Raw genomic sequence first — 15,536 nt, 5'->3', positions numbered from 1 at the left:
GTAATTTCAGCCGTAACGGACGCCCTCGTGTGAAAATACCCTAAGTGTGCCTGGAAAAGTTTTTTGAAATGTTGGCAACTATGTGTACTGAGTATACTGAAACATGAAAACTCCTTCACATCAGGGTTAATCAATGCATCTATGACCAACTTTAGACCATTGTATTTGATGTTCTGCAGAGTAGACAAAAGTAAACCAAAGATGGAGCGTCAATAAAAAATACAAGGAAATCAGTATAATAGTTTATTGAAGATTATAGCACACAAATGATTATAGCACACTCATGCATGCACACGTGTATTTATATTTGCCATGAATTGTTTATTTGAATAATTTCTGCAACTTAGTTTAATGCTGTAATTTAGCAAACTCAGGAGAATGTCCCAAAGATTTATCAGCCTCATGCATGCAGCCGTATGGCTCCTAGTGGAAAATAGGATGCCTCGTGGACTCATAGGCACTCCGTGTGCCATTGTAGAGGGACCATGCACTTGGATTTGCCATGTGCATATGCCTCAAAATGTTCATTTGAAAAGACTAAATAGATCCCTTAGTACACTTTACAAAATAGTAGATAGTTGCTTTTTGCTAGAAAATATTGCAACGTAATCTTTGGTGAGTAGAGTTAGGTCAGGTTCCAACATAGCACAAACGCTGCGGAATTTCCGCAAAAGATTTCTGTGGGGAAATGCCACAGCATTTACAGCAGCAGCAGCAGCAGCAAAGTGAATGAGATTTGAACAAATCTCATACACGAGTCAGAAAAAATCTGCAGCGAAAACGTTCGTAAATTGACCTGTGGTGCAGAATTTAACTGCAGCATGTAAATTTATACTGCGGATTCGTTGCTCTTCTATTGCGGGTTTTCCCCATTGACTTCAATGGGGATGTAAAACCAGCTACAAATAGCCAAGTGTTGCGACTTTTGCGGCAGATATGCAGCGATTCTACCGCAAAAATAGCAAATAGTAAAAAAAATTAAAAGCCTGGTCATTGTCATAGCGATGCTTTCTTCTGTTGTCCGTCCAGACCGGCCTCCTCTGATGCCATTTCATCCCATGTGACTGCTGCAGCCAATCACAGGCTTCAGCAGTCTTATGGGCTACAGTATCATCCCAGGAGGCCGGACTCCATGACAACAGCCCGGGGGAAGTATAGACTATTTTTTTTTTTCATGCGCAGGTTTCCGCAGCGGAGATTGGACCACAATTTGGTGTGGTTTTTCAAACGGAATATGCTGCGGGTTCTAAGTCGGATTCGACGCATACTTTTTAAGTAGATTATCCGATTCGCGGGAATCCAGCCTTAAGGCAAGTCTGATTGTTGAGCAAATGTTTTCTATGATTTAGACTAAAAGAGGTAATGGTTCAAACAAAAAATTCAGTTTCAATTCCATCGCTAATTCTTCTAAAGAAGTAGGTCTTAAGCATTGATTCCTTGGGTGTCGCTCAGGGCTCTCTGTAACTACAGTTCTCATGTGGGAGGTGATCTGGATTAAAGTTTTGTGCCATGTTCCAGTTCCTTCTTTTCAGGTGTGGCATTCTGGTCTCTGGAAATAGAGAAAAAAATAGCCATTGTGGTTATAGTCAGGATCTAACAAGAAAAAAAAGTTCTTACAGTTTTGATTATTGAATGTGTGCACCAGCGCTCTACACAACCCAAATTTATCACAGTAGTGTACTGAGAAATCAAAATGTTAGATCAGGAAATTCATCAAACGTATTGCAACATTAATTAATCAGAGATTGCATATATATGTCATCCCATTGCATATAGTTTTAATATCTGATAGACAAAACCATGTCACACCCCTAGAGGTTAAAAGTTGATTACAGACTAATATACTACATCCACGGTATACGGCTGTCATAGACTGCTGAGCAACCAAGAGAAGACAGAAGCAGTTTGTTAGCGGTCTATTGAAGGGCCACTATCTCTTTTGTTCATGGTGGAATTCTGGTACACAGAGGCATCTGCTGGGTCTACAGTAACTTCACCCAAAACAGATTTAGTATTAACAGCTGTGACTATAAGGCTATATTAACACAACAGTGAAAAAAATTGACTCCGTTTTTCATGGCTGTTTTGCATCTGTGCGTCCAAATTTTAATCCATTTCAAGAACCTCTGGTCGTTTTTAATAATAGTTTGACATCTATTTGCCAACCGTTTTTCATGGCTGTTAAAAAAATTTATGGATTTTATTTGTCAGGGTTTTTTTTTGTCCCAACCCCCTGAAAATACCAGTGTCCATGTAAAGAGCGCTGAATTGCCCCTGTAGATAGTGCCACAGCGCCCACTGTAGATAGTGCCCACATAGTACCAGTGCCCACATAGTGCCACATTGCCCACTGTAGATAGTGCCACATTGCCCACTGTAGATAGTGGCACCATGCCCACATATAAAGTACCATAGTGCTCACATATAAAGTGCCAGTGCCTACATAGATAGTGCCACAGTTCCCATGTAGATAGTGCCACAGTGTGCCCTGTAGATAGTGCCCATATAGTGCCACAGTGACCATGTAGATCGTGCCACACCCCCTCTGAAGATAGCGCCATACATCCCTTCCCCATAGATAGCGTCATTAGTGCCTATATGGACAGTGACATAGGGAATTTGAGATGTTGAAATACCCGGCCAGAGCGTCGGCAACTCTCTGGTCGGGAATTCCACTCCTAGAGGTAGCCACTGACCTCACTGTCTATACATGGACAGTGACGTTAGGGGCTTTGAGATGCCGGAATCCCCGCCAAAGCATTGGCAATGCTCTGGATGGGGATTCCGCCCCAAGAGGAGCACTTGACGTCACTGTCCAAATATGAACAGTCACGTCAGGGGCTCCTCCAGGAGCGGAATCGCCACCCTGGAGGGAAAACATGACGTTACTGTCCATATATGTACAGTGACGTCACGGACTCCCTCTGGTATAGCTGGCCTTATATGGACAGTGACGTCAAGGGCTTTCTCAAGACAGCAGTCCCTGGCCAGAGAGCTTGTGATGCTCTGTCCGGGGATTCCATAGTTAAAAGCTCTGACATCACTGTTCATATATGGACAGTGACGTCAAGGCATTCCCCGTGCTCCAAGCTGCACGCACACGCTCTCCTCTCTCCAGCTCTTGCTGTGACACTTTCCGTAGCTGATTGGACAGTGTCACAGCGATATTACATGCCCCCTTGCCAATTACATGCCCCATTGACAGTTCAGGGGGTTATATAAATATCACGGCACCAATATCTAAATAACGGAGGATAGGAAACATTTTTAAAGTGTCCCAGGGTTTGTGCAGCCTTGCCTATTACGTGCTGCACACAGCTGCACATATATGGTCAGGTGAAAGGTCCTCTTAAAGTAGCGTTGTGCCCGGGGAGTCCTCTTCTGAGGCTCAGGATCAGTTTTTAGCGGTCGTCACAAGGATTGATTTCAGAAAAACGGCCGTTAAAAACTGACACATTGATCCATGGGGGCCGTCAGGCCGTGAAAATGGCAAAAAATACAAAATGTTCTATTTTTTTGACGGCCATTTGAATGTAGCCTAAGTGTAGGAACACACTAGGTGTAAACACTGCAGATTTTCTGCAACGGATTTAATTGCGGAAAATCCACAGCATAAAACAGTAGCAGAAACAACCCCATTAATTTTTTAGTCTAGGAAATTATTGCAACCAATGTAAATCTTGTGTGAACATACCCTAACTGGCTGATTTCCTTAGAAAATGGAGCTCTCTCTTGATGACTACAGTGGACTCATGACTATGAGTCTACTGTATTCTGTCTTAGTTACTCTTAACCAAAGTGCACAATATTTATTTATTGATTTTTTTTAATCTGTACTTTCAGAGAATGTATAGGTTTTGGGTGTTCAGTTTATAATCTATCTATAATTTTGACAACTAACAGATGATCACGGAGGATGAAAGCAGCTGTTTTTAACCAGATATCGGCTAAGAAAATACAGGTACAGTAATAGACAAAATATGTAACAGTGGGAACAATTTTTCAGATGGAAAATCGTTCCCATCCATACTAATATCTAACATCATGAGAGTGAAAAATATAGCACTGGTACGCTCAGGGCAAATTTTCATTGACCAGCTATAATCTTCTGGTGAGGGTGTTGCTAGGGTCTTACAAGCATAGCCATAATACAAATTTTATACAACATGATAGGCTTAGGTACAGTACATGGCCTCAGCAGTACACTTTCCCTGGGTACTGGATTATTTTATAATTAAATTCAGCACTGATATCTGAAAACAATATCCATAACTGTTTGTCATTATCAGCCCTGCCACCAAATATTTGGGCAAATAAGAAAGGCGGTGGAGTATCTCTGTATGTTAGAAGTGATATGAACGCGAGTGTGAAAGAGGCTATAGTGTGAGGAGGTTGAAACCTTGTCGGTAGAAATATAAAAGGATGTAAGCACTAAAATTTTTGAATTTGGTGTAATCTATGCACATCCCAACATCAGCTATACACACAAATGGATCGGGCTGCACAGGCTGGTACATTGGTGATAAGAGATTTTGATTACCCAGATATTCATTGGGGTCATGGTTCCCTGCAAAGGGGAGAAAATTCCTCAACTTGTTGCAGGATAATTTTATGGGTGAGTTTTTGGTATTCTCTACTAAAAGTGATGCTCTTTTGGATCTACTAATTTCTAACAATGCAGAGCTTGTTGGGAATGTCACTGTACGTTAAAACCTTTGTAACAGTGACCACAATATTATTTCATTTTGTCTAAACCAGGGCTTCTCAACATTTTTCTACTGGGGCCTCACAAGCCTGACCATGGTGTTTCCTGGGCCTCACCACCAGTGGTCAAAGTCTATGCCAAAATTAAAATTATTTCTCAATTCAGATTTTATTTGTCTCCTGAACCCAGTATTACATTTAAAAAAAACACAAAAAGAGTCAATTGTGCTGCTAAACCAGAAATTGCTGGAGTCTGAGGAAGGGTATGATCACCTCTGTGAAATCTGCCTCCCTAGCTGTGCCTGACTAATAACTATGTGGCATCACACTGGTAAAGCCCGCCTCACAGTTTTAGAAGCACAGTATGAGTGGTCAGTTGCCTAAGGTTACCGAGTAGATCAGGCTTCAGTGGCACTGGCTAGCACCACTTTCAACTTTTTTTTTTTAAACGTTTTTATTTATGCTTTTTTTTAAAACAACATAAGAAAGCATGCAAGAAAATTTTTGTCAAAATATGCTGTCAATTTCAATGGTTGGCTAGGATGATACTACCCCACAATTCAGGAAATATCGCACATGGTCATACAGATTTCCTGTCTTTAAAGGGGAAATAAACATGAAAGGAACAATCTTCTGGGCCCGGGGACGGCATTTCGCAACAGCACCTCCTAGAAGCGTTAAAGGAGGGGAAGCAGACGCTAACAATAGGGGGAGTGCAGAAGGACCTATCCTTTTGGATAAACAGGTATGGTCTGGGTGCCTTCTGAGAGAGGAAGAGATCAGTGGTCGCTCCCAACAACTGGGAAAGTGGTCCGTCTCCAGTGGCGTGGCAATGATGCGTACCCTCCTCATAAGATGGTGGTGGAGCTGCTGCTGGAAATGGGCTTCAAGGCGAGTGACATCTATGGCTTGATACATCCTCATGGTACGGCCGAGTTTGACATCAGCTTTGCTCACCCAGGGGGCCTTGAGGTCTTCTGGGGGAACTATGAGCTAGTGAAGAGCGAGCCCGGCTGGCGAGGGTTTTCGGTGCCAGCAATCTCTCGCATGAATGATCTCAGGAAGGTGACCGTTCTTACCTTTATCGAGTCACTTTCCTACGTGGACATCATGACCTGGTTGGGAAGATATGGCGAGGTAGCAGAGATGCCACGGAAGAACTTTGATGAGTTTGGCACCTGGTCAGGAGCCTGGACATTTATGGTAAAACTTAAACGTTTGCGGCAGACAGTGTCCCACATACCATCTTCTGCTTTCTTGGGAAGATATCGAATTCTGGTCTTCTACCAGGGGCAGCCGAAGCTGTGTCATCGGTGTGGCGACCGCTCGCATTTGAGTGCGAGCTGTACAGTACAAAAGTGCGCTCATTGTGGGGGGGGGGGCGTAGGTCAACTGGCCGCATCGTGTGACCAGATTAGGTGTAACCTGTGTGGTGACCTAGGTCACCCCTTCAGTCCATGTCCACGCTCGGTCGTCAATGTCTGCTCCAACCCTATGTAGAATGTAAGGAGGGAGGCCTCCGTGGGTGAGGGGGCAGACAGAGGTGATGGAGTACAAGAGCAAAGCAAGAACACCAGGAAGGGACCCCCTTCTCGTCAGGGAAGGCGTAAAAGTACAGAAGCGAACGAGAGCTGAGGAGGACCCAAGAAACTGGGGACTCTTCTGGCTGGGACCTGGATTCCCCCCAGGATACTGATGCTCTTGGGGAGGCAGTACTGGATGAGGAAACAAGGAGGATGGAGAGAGAGCAGAGGGCTGAGGTCTCCCAGTCCTCCCACTATGAAAGTTTGAAAGAGGAAGGGAGGCCGCAGCCTAAAACAAAAGAGGGTACACCGGGTAATAGCACAAAAGGGCTAAAAACATCTCGCCTTGTACTGGCCAAGGAAGGCAAAACCTGCAACCCACTGGCGCGCTCCTCCAACCGATACCGTGCTCTCGTGGATATTCCAGCCCCGCAGGCCAGGGGGAAGGCGCGGTAGGAAGTCTAGGAGTCATTGAGCCTCCTCTTCTGTGGGGGCGACTGTCCCAGGACCCAGGAGATGAGAATGGGGGGGTGGTAGAGATTATGGACTCCTCAACCTCAAAAAAAAAGAGGTAAAGAGGGAGAGGGGTTCTCAGAAGAGAAGGCAAGGGGTGGGAAGAAGAATACCATCTAACTCAATCATCTATGATGGCGGCACCCACTCCGTTGACGCTAGCATTGATTAACGTTGCCAGCATTAAGTCGGATATGGCTAGATTTGCAGTCTTTGATTTTCTCGGCCGTGTTGAAGCCGACATTTGGTATTTGCAGGAAACCAGACTGTCATTTTTGCAGACGTCGTAAAAGCTAGGAGGGAGTGGCGATGTGAGCCCTCCTACTGGTCTATTGCGGCTGAGCCATATAGCTGGGTGGTGGTACTTTTTACCGCAGCGGTAACATGTCGGCGGGTGATCGAGTTAGAAATGGGGCGGTGCTTGATCTTAGATGTTCTCATGGAGGGCCAAGAATTGAGGCTGATTAATATCTACGATCCCCAGACTAAGTGGGATCAGAAATGTCTCTTTATGAGGATTAAGAACTTCCTTTTTTTACCGGCCGACAAGTCATCTTCAGAGGGGACTTTAATACTGTCGTTAGCCGAGACAGAGGAGGTTCTGGAGAAAGAATGGCCTATGATGGTACTGCGTTGAATAGAATAGTCAGTGAGGCTCGCCTGGAGGATATCCACATTCAGCATACCCCAGGCCACTCAGGGTTCACCTATCACAGAGGAAGTTGCAGGTCCTTTTTTTAAAGGAGGAAGCCATTTCTTCGGTAGTATCCGTCGTTGAGGTGGAATTCTCCGAACACTGTATTATTATATTTTCTTTGAATATTGCAGAGTCCCTCCAGATGGGAAGAGGTTTATGGACATAGAATTCTACTCTCCTGGAAGAAGCAGAGATAAGACAGGCCTTCGAGGACTTTCTTCAGAGCCAGGTACCCTTATTGGATCTAGGTGGTACTAAGTCTGAGTGGTGGGAGGTATTCAAAGAGCAGGTGTCTGAGTTTTTCCGTGGGTTCTCCTGCCTTAGGTCCATGAGCAGGTATTGTCTGTATCAGGACATGAGGAGGAAACTCGAGCATTTAGCCCAACCGGGGGTAGCCAGGAGGAAATCACCGGGGTGAAAACTCTGCTCAGAAGATGCCAATATGATAGGCACACATCTATGGTTCTTGAACGGGATTTTGGGAGGTACCGCTCACCCGACCCCTACAGGAACTGCAAGATGTCAGTGAATCGTGAGATGGTAACAGGACTGGTAGACAGTACAGGCTCCCTGATGAGATCCAAATCAGGGATCTTGAAGGTTATCAGATCCTTCTATTGGCAGCTTTTGAATGAGCAGGATCTAAACCGAGACGAGATGTAGGCTTTCCTGGCTGAAACCATCCCTGAGTCAGAACTAGACCCCTCTCTTGGTGTCACCAATAACGTTTCCGTTGATACAGGCCTGGTATTTTCTGATCAGGCATGCTCCAGAGGAACAACGGCAGGCGGCGTGATGATGTCATCGTGCCGCCTGCACCACAAGAAAAGCGCCGAATGATGAGGAAGGGAACTGATGGTTCCCTTGCGCTTCATCAGCGCTTTCAATTGTGTCTGCTTCCTAAGGACGCGGATACAATTTGAAGTACATTCCATTACACAGTACATTTATACATGCCTGACCTGGTGAGGTGCCATCCTGCTCTGCTGTCCGTTCCCCACAACGCTTCTATTCATATGACAGGGTCCAGGTCTTGGCCATTTTGGTCAGTTTTTCATGGCCATTTTACGTCCGTTCCATTTTTATTCTGGGCTGTGTTTCCATTTTTAATGGCTGATTGTGTCACGGCCTCACCAGCGCTTTCAATTGTATCCGCTTCCTAAGGACGAGGATACAATTGAAATACATTACATTACACCAGAGTTTCCCAAACTTTTCAGGCTCGAGGCACCCCAGGAAAAAAAAAAATTCTCAGGGCACCCCTACCAAAAATTGTTTACAAAACGACAAAAAATTTCTAAAAGCAACCACTACACTCTTAGGGTATGTTCACACAACGTTTTTTTGTAAGGCAGAAACTAAAAATCTGCCTCAAAATTCCTTTAGGAAGTTTGAGGCAGATTTTGAATTGACAGCTTTGTTCGACTTTTTTTTTTGCTATGTTTTTTGCACTGTGTTTTTTAAGCCGTTGAAGCGAATGCAAAAACCGCAGACAAAAAAGCACCATTATGAGCGCCGCAGGTTTTTTCTGCCTCCTATTAATTTCAATGGGAGGTCAGAGGTGGAAACCACTTGAAGACCCTCAGCCCCCCACTCACAGTAAAATGACCATCAGTCCCCAATGCACAGTAAAATGACCATCAGCCCCAACTCACAGTAAAATGACCTTCAGCCCCCCACTCACAGTAAAATGACCATCAGTCCCCCACTCACAGTAAAATGATCATCAGCCACCCACTCACAGTAATGACCATCAGCCCCCCACTCACAGTAAAATGACCATCAACACCCCACTCACCGTAAAATGACCATCAGCCCCCACTCACAGTAAAATGACCATCAGCCCCCACTCACAGTAAAATGACCATCAGCCCTCCACTCACAGTAAAATGATCATCAGCCACCCACTCACAGTAATGACCATCAGCCCCCCACTCACAGTAAAATGACCATCAACACCCCACTCACCGTAAAATGACCATCAGCCCCCACTCACAGTAAAATGACCATCAGCCCCCACTCACAGTAAAATGACCATCAGCCCCCACTCACAGTAAAATGACCATCAGCCCTCCACTCACAGTAATGACCATCAGCCCCCCACTCACAGTATAATGACCCCTCAGTAAAGAGACCATAAGCCCCCTCCAGTAAAGTGACAATCAGCCTTAGCCCCCCAGTAAAGTGACCATCAGCCTCAGTCCCTCCCCCCAGTAAAATGACCATCAGCCCCCTCCAGTAAAGCCACCATCAGCCTCAGTCCCCTCCCCCCCATAAAATGACCATCTGCCCCTCTAGTAAAGTGACCATCACAGAGAGAAAGTGTGTTTACTCCTGGGGAAGGAATAAATTAGGAGGTATAAGAACAACAACTCCCAGCATGTCCAGGATATTATTATGTGATATCAATGGACATTACAGGCATGGCCGGCCTTAGCTATGTTCTACCAGTGCGGTCGCAGAGGGCGCCAGCCGCCACACTGCAAAAGGGGCGCCAGCGGGTGTGTGTATCCCCGCGCCGTTGCAACTACCAGCGGCTGCTAGCGGTGACACCGGGCATGAGGGCGGTGGCGCCGCTAGCAGCTGCTGCGGCTGCTATAGCGATAGCAACGGCACTATAGCAGAGCAGGGAGTTATCTCCCTGCTCTGCTATCTACTAGCGGCACTGTAGCTCCCTAAAAGAGCGGAATCCCCGTGTGGCCGGGGATTCCGCTCCTGGAGCGCTGCTTGATGTTTCTGTCCATATATGGACAGAGACATCAGGGGAATCTTCTGAAGCGGAATCCCCGGTCACAGCGTTGCAGAGGCTATGACGGGGATTCCACTCCAGGAGAAGCCAATGACGTCATGGACACAGACGACAGGAGCTTCTCCTAGAGTGGAATCGACGGCCATAGCGTCTGCAACACTGTGACCGGGGATTCCGCTTCAGGAGTTTTCCCTGATGTCACTGTCAATATATGGACAGAGGCATCAAGCAGCACTCCAGGAGCGGAATCCCCGGCCACACAGGGATTCCGCTCCTTCAGGGAGCTACAGAGGCGCTAACTATACTGGAAGGGGTGGGGGGGGGGTTGCTATCTACAGGGCGGCTGTGGGCTGTGTGGCAATACCTACAAAAAAAGGACATCAAATAAATGTGTGGAAATAAACTAAGATATAATTTTTATTTAATCTAGCTAAAAGGATTAATCCTTTAGCTCGACTAAATAAAAGTTATATCTTAGTTTATTTCCACACATTTATTTGATAGCTGGGAAAGCTGGGTATTTTGTGTGCTCCTGCACAGTTGTCCTTTTTTGATTGTCTATTGTCCGCCAGCTATCATGGTAATTTCGTAGTCCTTGCATTACCTACAAGGGGGCTGTGGGCAGTGTGGCACTACCTACCAGAGGGCTGTGGGCTATGTGGCTCTACCAACCAGGGGGCTGTGTGGCACTTCCAACCAGGGGGCTGGGGGGCACTACCAACCAGCGGGCTGTGGGGCACTACCAACCAGGGGGCTGTGTGGCACTCCCTACCAGGGGGCTGTGGGCTGTGTGGCACTCCCTACCAGGGGTCTTTGTGGCACTCCCTACCAGGGGACTGTGCGGCACTCCATACCATGGCGCTGTGCGGCACTCCCTAGTAGGGTGCTGTTCGGCACTTCCTACCAGGGGGCTCTGTGGCACTCCCTACAGGGGACTGCGTGGCGCTATCTACAAGGGGGCTGTGTGGCGCTATCTACAAGGGGGCTGTCTGGCGCTACCTACAAGGGGGCTGTCTTGCCCTACCCACAGGGGGGCTGTGTGGTGCTACCTACAAGGGGCTGTGTGGCGCTACCCACAAGGGGGCTGTGTGGCGCTACCCACAAGGGGGCTGTGTGGCGCTACCCACAAGGGGGCTGTGTGACGCTACCCACAAGGGGCTGTGTGGCGCTACCTACAGGGGGAATCTGTGAGTGGGGGGCTGATGGTCATTTTACTGTGAGTGGTGGGCTGATGGTCATTTTACTATGAGTGGGGAGCTGATGATCATTTTACTGTGAGTGGGGGGGGGGCTGATGGGCTTCAAGTGGTTTCCGCCTCTGACCTCCAATTGAAATTAATAGGAGGCAGAAAATACCTGCGGCGCTCGTTTGGAGCTTTTTTTCCTGCGTCATTCGCTTCAACAGCTTAAAGAGGCTCTATCACCACATTATACGTGCCCTATATTGTACATGATGTGATCGGCACTGTAATGTAGATTACAGCAGTGCTTTTTATTTATGACCTATATTAGCTTTATGCTAATGAGTTTCTCAATGGACAAGCGGGCATGTTTTACTATATAGCCAAGTGGGCGTTGTGGAGAGAAGTGTATGACGCTGACCAATCATTGACCAATCAGCGTCAAACACTTCTCTAATATGTGGTCATGGTGTGGCTGAATTATTCATTAACAGTGTGGAGGTAATATTGAGTCACTATTTGGTGGTAATATGTGGTCATGGTGTGGAGGTATTATTCAGTAACAGTATGGTAGTATTATTCAGTCACTGTTGTGGTAATATGTGATCATGGTTTGCAGGTATTATTCCGTAACAATATGTTGGTATTATTCAGTCAGTATGTGGTGGTAGTATGTGATCATGGTGTGGAGGTATTATTCAGTAACAGTATGGTGGTATTATTCAGTCAGTATGTTGTGGAAATATGTGGTCCTGGTGTGGAGGTATTATTCAGTCTCTATGTAGTGGTAATATGTGATCGTGGTGTGGTGGTATTATTTGTCTCTGGTATAGTGGTATCTTTGGTAATATTACCTTGGTATACTGTTTTTTTCCCAGTAACACTATGGTAATACTTGTTACTTGTATAGTGGATAGTGATATTATTTGGTAACTTTATGACTATAATTAAGAGGTATATTATCATACATAGAAAATAGTCTTATACCTATGTACTTATGTGTCTTTGAAACTAGCATCACCACAGGGGCCCATGCACCAGCGTGTATATGTGTTTGTGGGGGGGTGGGGTGGTACAGGTGCAATATTGCCCCTGGGGATCATAGGACTCTAGTTATGTCCCTGCTATTCCCAATACTGTGTCTGCTGTGCTGACCATTGCCTAGTCAATTTTAACCGGTTCCCGTCCGCCGGCAGTATATAAACGTCCAGAGGTTGGGGTCCTGGTGATCATGTGACTGGTCGGGTTGGGATGCTGTTAGTGGCAGGCTGCTGCTGGGTCTAACCAGCACAGCCCTATTAGTGACAATAGTCACTTTAAGAGGGCTAATTTCCCCTGTAACTGGGGCTGCTGTGCAGCCCAGTTACAGTGGAAAGATAAGGGAAAAATAAGTGGAAAAACAAGGTGTAAATAAGGTGTAAAAGAAAAAATAAAAGTCCCCCAAAGGTCTTTTCTGACTTTGAGGGAGAGACCATAATAATTAAAAAATGTAAGTATAATAAAGTGCAACTAAATAATAAATACACATAAAATACCCACCCAAAAAAAAATGTTCCTCACACCAATCATTGTCGCAACACTAGTCCTGAACCAATTACCCTAATATAGACATATAATACATCAAAATTTACAGAAGATAGTGGCGATCACAAATAAAAGGTCTATTTTAGGGTAAAACTATATTATTACCAGAAAAAATTAGCTGACACATAAAAAAGGATATTTTTTTGCTATTATTTTCAAATTTTAAGCCTAGAAATTCTAAATCTGCAAAAAGGATGTGTATAAAAATGATTAAAAAAAATCACGTCGCTAGACCAAGAAATAAAAAAGTTATAGCCGTTTAACTAACGCGTGCTAAACATGGCTAAGTGTCTGGTCCTAAAGGCTCAGAATTACCTGGTCCGGAACCGATTGAAAGGGTATGTTCACACGCAGTGGTTTCAGACGTAATTCGGGCATTTTATAGAGTCATTTTAAGTGCCGTATTTTTCAGCGACGCGTAAAATAAAGGCTCGTGGGAACAGAACATCGTAAATCCCATTGCAAGCAATGGGCACATTTTTGTAGGCTTAATGGAGCCGTTTTTTTCAGGTGTAATTCGAGGCGCAAAACGCCCGAATTACGCCTGAAAACACTGATTGTGAACATATCCTTACTAGTTTACATTTCGCATATGTCTCCTTTATGTTTGGATCGTTTTTTGAACATTGTTTTATTTTTCTAGGACATTACACGGCTTAGAACTTTAGCAGCAATTTCTCATATTTTCAAGAAAATGTCAAAATGCTATTTTTTCAGGGACCAGTTCAGTTCTGAAGTGACTTTGAGGGCCTTATATAATAGAAAGTCCCCATAAATAACCCCATTATTCAAAACAGCATTTAGAAAGTGTTTTAACCCTTTAGGGCTATTTGGCTTTTAGCTGAAATGGTTTTCGGCTGCTATGTAGAATTTGCAAAGCCCCTGAGAGACCAAAACAGTGGAAACCACACAACAGTAACCCCATTTGGGAAACTCCACCACTTAAGGAATCTATCTAGGGGTATAGTGAACATTTAGACCCCCACAGGTCTTTTGCAGAATTTATTAGAATTGGGCCGTGAAAATTAATATCAATATTATTCCCACTAAAATGTTGATTTTTTTTAAATTTCACAAATGATAAAAGAGGAAAAAGCCGCCCAACATTTGTAAAGCAATTATCCTCGAGTACGGCAATACCCCATATGTGGTCATAAATGTTTTTTCATTAGAAAGTAATTAAGCCTTTCCAGACTGATACATTTTTGCTTTTTCTTTTTCGTTTTCCCTCCTCACTTTCCAAGAGCCATAACTTTTTTATTTTCCGTCAATAGAGTGGTGTGAGGGCTTATTTTTTGTGGAACGAGCTGAAGTTTTTATTGGTACCATTTTTTGGTACACACAACCCTTTGAGCACTTTTTATTACATTTTTTACATCTTTATTTTTCACGGCGTTCACCGTGCGAGTTAAATAATGGTACATTGTAATAGTTTGGACTTTTACAGACACAGTGATACCAATTTTGTGTATTTTTTTATTTATTTTTTACATTACTTTAGAGAAAATGTGAAAAGGTTTTTTTTTTGGACTTAAAATATTTATAAAAAAAATTTCACTAATAATAATTTACTTATGTTTTTACACATTTTATTAGTCCCCTTAGGGGACTTAACCCCTTAAGGACACAGAATAGTTTGGGCCTTAAGGCTCAAAGCCCATTTTTCAAATCTGACATATTTCACTTTATGCGGTAATAACGTCGGAATGCTTAAACCTATCCAAGCGATTCCGTGATCGTGACGCATTGGGCTTTATGTTAGTGGTGAAATTTGGACGATATATTCAGTGTTTATTGGTGAAAAATTGCAAAATTTAGAGAACATTTATAAAAAATAGCATTTTTCAGAATTTAAATGCATCTGCTTGTAAAACAGATGGTTATACCACCCAAAATAGTTACTAGTTCACATTTCACATATGTCTACTTTAGTTTGGCATCGTTTTTTGAACATTCTTTTATTTGTCTTGGACGTTGCAAGGCTTAGAACATAAACAGCAATTTCTCATATTTTTAAGAAAATGTAAAAAGCCTTTTTTTTTTAAGGTACCTGTTCGGTTCCGAAGTGGCTTTGAGGGGCCTATGTATTAGAAACCCACATAAAACACCCCATTTTGAAAACTAGACCCCTCAAAGTATTCAAAATAGCATTTAGAAAGTTTATTTAACCCTTTAGGCATTTCACAGGAATTAAAGCAAAGTAGAGTTGAAATTTGCAAATTTCATTTTTCTTGCTGAATTTCAATTGTATTAAAAAATTTTCTGTAACACATAAGGTTTTACCAGAGAAACACTACTAAATATGTATTGTCCAGATTCTGCAGTTTTTAGAAATGTCCCACATGTGGCTCTAGTGCGCTCGTGGAACTAAAACACAAGCCCCAGAAGCAAAGAAGGACCTAGTACATTTTGAGGCCTCTTTTTTTATAAGAATATATTTTAGGCAGCATGCCAGGTTTGAAGAGGTGTTGAGGTGCCAAAACAGTAGGAATCCCCCAAAAGTGACCCCATTTCAGAAACTACACCCCTCAAGGAATTAATTTATGGTTGTTCTTACCATTTTGACCCCACAGTTTTTAAACAGCA

Source organism: Rhinoderma darwinii, chromosome 9 (genome assembly GCF_050947455.1).
Source record: "Rhinoderma darwinii isolate aRhiDar2 chromosome 9, aRhiDar2.hap1, whole genome shotgun sequence".
NCBI lineage: Eukaryota > Metazoa > Chordata > Amphibia > Anura > Rhinodermatidae > Rhinoderma > Rhinoderma darwinii.
Note: the sequence above shows the minus strand (reverse complement) of the source record.